This window comes from Mobula hypostoma, chromosome 5 (assembly GCF_963921235.1).
Source record: "Mobula hypostoma chromosome 5, sMobHyp1.1, whole genome shotgun sequence".
Taxonomy (NCBI): Eukaryota; Metazoa; Chordata; class Chondrichthyes; order Myliobatiformes; family Myliobatidae; genus Mobula; species Mobula hypostoma.
Window position 1 is genome coordinate 107,398,373 of NC_086101.1, and position 4,930 is coordinate 107,403,302.

Below are 4,930 nucleotides of genomic sequence, written 5' to 3' on the forward strand. Positions count from 1 at the left end.
TCCCTTTTCTTATTTCTGTGGTCCTTTCTGAGTGAACTGACCAAACTGGTGTCTTTGCAGGTACGGTACGGGGCATTATCCCGTCTCTGCGATGTCATTCCTATTCAACGTAGTTTGAGTTCGCTTTTTCACTTAAGTGGTTCGACATTAGGATAAACCGGTGAGATTAAAGGGAACGTAGGAGATGTGGCCTTGGCGAGTTTAAAGAGAGCCTGTGTTACACAGACACTCCCCGGGACCCCCTGTAAATACCGACACACTCCGCGGGACCCCCTGTAAATACTGACACGCTCCCCGAGACCCCCTGTAAATACTGACACATTCCCCGAGACCCCCTGTAAATACTGACACACTCCGCAGGACCCCCTGTAAATACTGACACACTCCCCGAGACCCCCTGTAAATACCGACACATTCCCCGGGACCCCCTGTAAATACCGACACATTCCCCGGGACCCTCTGTAAATACCGACACACTCCCCGGGACCCCCTGTAAATATCGACACATTCCCCGGGACCCCCTGTAAATACCGACACACTCCCCGGGACCCCCTGTAAATACCGACACACTCCCCGGGACCCCCTGTAAACACCGACACACTCCCCGGGACCCCCTGTAAATACCAACACACTCCGCGGGACCCCCTGTAAATACTGACACGCTCCCCGAGACCCCCTGTAAATACTGACACATTCCCCGAGACCCCCTGTAAATACTGACACACTCCGCAGGACCCCCTGTAAATACTGACACACTCCCCGAGACCCCCTGTAAATACCGACACACTCCCCGGGACCCCCTGTAAATACCGACACATTCCCCAGGACCCCCTGTAAATACCGACACACTCCCCGGGACCCCCTGTAAATACCGACACACTCCCCGGGACCCCCTGTAAATACCGACACACTCCCCGGGACCCCCTGTAAATACCGACACACTCCCTGGGACCCCCTGTAAATACCGACACACTCCCCGGGACCCCCTGTAAATACCGACACACTCCCCGGGACCCCCTGTAAATACCGACACACTCCCTGTGACCCCCTGTAAATACTGACACACTGCCCGAGACCCCCTGTAAATACTGACACCCCCCCCCCCCCCCGGGACATCCCAGAAATACTGACAGACTCCCTGGGGTGTACAACAAATCCTGAGGATCTCCCGGTGATCCCCGGCAGCCGGTGTCCAGGAACACCATGGAAAAGGTCAGGTATACACTTGGCAAACTAGCACAACGCACTCGACCCACACAGTGCCAGCTGCATATAAAACTTGGAATGGTTTCAGTAAAGTCTTAATAGTTCTGTTAGTTCCAATGAATCCAGGGGGTGGGAGGAGGGGGACTGATGAGAATGTGAGGGGTATAAAAATGGGACGTGTAGGATTAGGGTGTTTGCGGGTCAGTACTGACTCAATGGGCTGAAGGGCCTGATTTCATGCTGCCTATCTCAATCACAAAAGGGGCACAAACCTACAGAGGCTGGAATCTGGAACATCAAAACGCAACCAGCTGGGGGTCTCAGAGATGCTCTTCTGCACACCACTGTGGTAACCCATGGATATTTGAGTTACTGTCGCCTTCCTGTCACAAGAGGCATTTTCACCCACAGATCTGCCACTCACTAGATGATGCTTTCTTTGTTTTTCACTCCATTCCCTGTAAACTCTAGAGATTGCTGTGTGGGAAAATCCCAGGAGATCAGCAGTTTCTGAGATACTCAAACCACCCTGTCTGGCACAAACCATCATTGCACAGTCAAAGTCACTTGGATCATATTTCTTTCCCATTCAAAGTACAAAGAAAATGTATTATGAAAGTGCAGCATGTACAGCCCTGAGATTCATTTCCTTGTGGCCATGCACACTAATAGGAGAATAACCATAAGAAGATCAATGGAAAACCACACCAACTTGGTGTTCGGACAGTGTACAAGGGACAACGAACTCTGCAAGTACAAAAAGAAACAAATAATAATAAATATCAAGAACTTGAGATGAGTCGTTGAAAAAGAGTCTATTTGTTGTAGGAACAGTTCAGTGATGGGCAAGTGAAGTGAAAACATTTTGTTCAAGAGCCTGATGGTTGAGGGGTAATAACTGTTCCTGAGCCTGGTAGTGTGAGTCCTGAGGCTCCTGTACCTTCTTTCTGATAGCAGCGGTGAGAAGAGAGCACGTCCTGGATTGAGGGGATTGCTGATGACGGATGCTGCTTTCCTGCAACAACGCTCCATGTAGATGTGCTCAATGGTGGGATGTGTTACGTACCCCGTAACTGGGTTGCCAAACCAGCAGAAATGGATCACTCAGTTGGAGTCTGGATTACTAGAACTAAGGAAGTTTTATTAAAGAAACAAGCAACACAGTACTCTAATCAAAAGGATAATAAATGCAACAGTTCAGCAATGATAAACACACGTGTACACAGAATTAGGATAACAGGATCCAATCAAGCTCTATCGTCATCTAGGGGTAACTGACCAGTTTCAAAGTGACGCAAAGTTCAGTTCACAGTAATCACTGCCGTGGCGATGGACAGTGTGGGGGAAGGAGAGAGAGAGAGCAAAAGCGAATGAATATTCAAACGGCTTCCACACAGACCTTCGATATTCTTCGCAGTCAGCTTTCGTGCGAGCCCTTTGTAATGTCTTCTGAGGTCACCGACTGTGACCCCTCCGTTTCCAGATACGATCTTTCCTCAGCGGTGAACCTGGCATCCAGGCAAGGGCGGACACACACCAGGTTCCCGCCGATCGTATCCTTCCACCCTGTGCGTCTCTGGCTTGGTCCCGCGAGCAGCCCTCCAAAGACTCCCACCAACTAGTGGGAGGCACACCGCTTCCAGGGTCTCGTTACCTCGGGTGTCGTGTGTGTCTTGCCTTAGCGAACCTGTCCCTTTTGATCCCCCTGCTGGGGTATCGCCTGTCCATCACTTCAAACAGTTCAGGGTTCAAAGGGGGAGCCGATCTTGACAGCTCTCCTTCCGTCGCTTCATTAACATCTCCAAATGCTGCTCCATTGTTTTCCTTATCGCTCTCTGTCCTGAAGACAGGTGGCAGACCAACTGCTGATCCCACTGGTGCCAGCACAGGACAGCTAACATCTTAATCTATGTGTACTCTCGTCACAAGAGGGATTTACCTGTGATGGACTGGACATTTTGCAGGATTTTCTCTTCAAGGGCAATGGTGTTTCCATTTCTTCCCTGTTCTGCTGATGGTCCAAAGACCATCCATTTCAGGGTTCGACGTTCTGTGCATTCCAAGATTCTCTTCTGCACACCACTGCTGTAACTTGAGTTACTGGTGCCTTCCCGTCAGCTTGAATCAGTCTGGCCATTCTCTCTCATTAACAAGGCGTTTTCACCCACAGAGCTACCACTCACTGGATGATTTCTCACACCATCCTCTGTAAACTCTAGAGACTGTTGTGCATGAAAATCCCAGGAGATTAACGGGTTCTGAGATACTCAAACCACCTCGTCTGGCACCAACAATCATTCCAAGGTCAAAATCACTTAGATCACTTTTCTTCCCCATTCAAAGTTCAAAGAAAATTAATTGTCCAAGTAGATATATGTCAACATATACAACCCTGAGATTCATTATCTTGCAGGTGAACAACTGAGCCTCTTGACCATGTCTGCATGCTTTTACGCATTGAGTTCCTGCCACGTGATTGGCTGCACTCGCCAGCAGGTGTATCTGATAGGGTGGCCACCGGGCGTATTCAGCATCCCCAGTGATTGTCCGAAGAAATCCATTCCACAGAATTAAAGCAAAGAAGAGCTGTTTTAATCCTTGCTGTCAATTTGCTTCATGGATACAGTCTTAGAGCATCATTGTTCAGTTCCCAAAGTGGAGGTCAAACCTAGCCCACTTTGGAAACTTGATTTAGTGACAACAATGTTAAAGCTGAAGTCACGGAGAGAGGTTCAGTCTTTATGTCTCGGAACTCGGGAGAATAAGGGACGACCTTGTAGAGATAATTAAAGTTACCAGGGGGTGCTAACGATCTTCTCCCCAGTTCAAAACTAGGGGGCATAGGTTTAAGGTCAGAGGGGGAAGATTCAAAAGGGACCTGAGGGGGCAATGTCTTCCTGCAGAGAACGGCGACTATTGGAAGGAGCTGCCAGGGGAAAGTAGTTGAGGCAGGTAAGATGGTGATTCAGATTTATTTCTCACGTGTACATCGAATGAAAGTGCGCCGATCGCATGAGCACCCAACACGGTCAAGGGTACGCTGGGGGCAGCCCGCAACGTCAGCACAGCCTAACCACAGTGTTCAGCAGAACAACAACAGCAAAACTGGCCCCTTTCCCATCCTCTCTTTTGAAATATCATTGAAGATTAGTTTTGTCTAAAAATTTGTTTCATTTGCCGCATGTACATTAAAACCGAGTCGAAATTGGCCCTGATAACGGGCCTCGACCCAAAATGTCGACTCTTTTCCATAAATGCTGAGTGCCTCCAGTAGTTTTTGTGTGTTGCTTCAGGACCTCCTGCTCAATTGTGGGAAGATGGTATGGCCCAGAGGGGTGGGCGTCCTTGAGCAGATGGCATGGCCTAGATGGGTTAGGATCCACGATGTTACCTTTCTGACGCAGCCCTTCCTGTAGATACTACCGATGGCGGGGAGAAATGTTCCCGTGACGAACGTACTGGGTAGAGTCCACTGCTCTCTGCAGCTTCTTACGTTCCCGCACAATTGCCTCGGTACATGAGGCAATAATAATCCAATTTAGGGAAAGATCCCCGAAAGTGACCTGTCCCTTTAATTCAACATACATCAAAGTTGCTGGTGAACGCAGCAGGCCAAGCAGCATCTATAGGAAGAGGCGCAGTCGACGTTTCAGGCCGAGACCCTTCGTCAGGACTAAATGAAGGAAGAGTGAGTAAATCCCTTACTCACTCTTCCTTCAGTTAG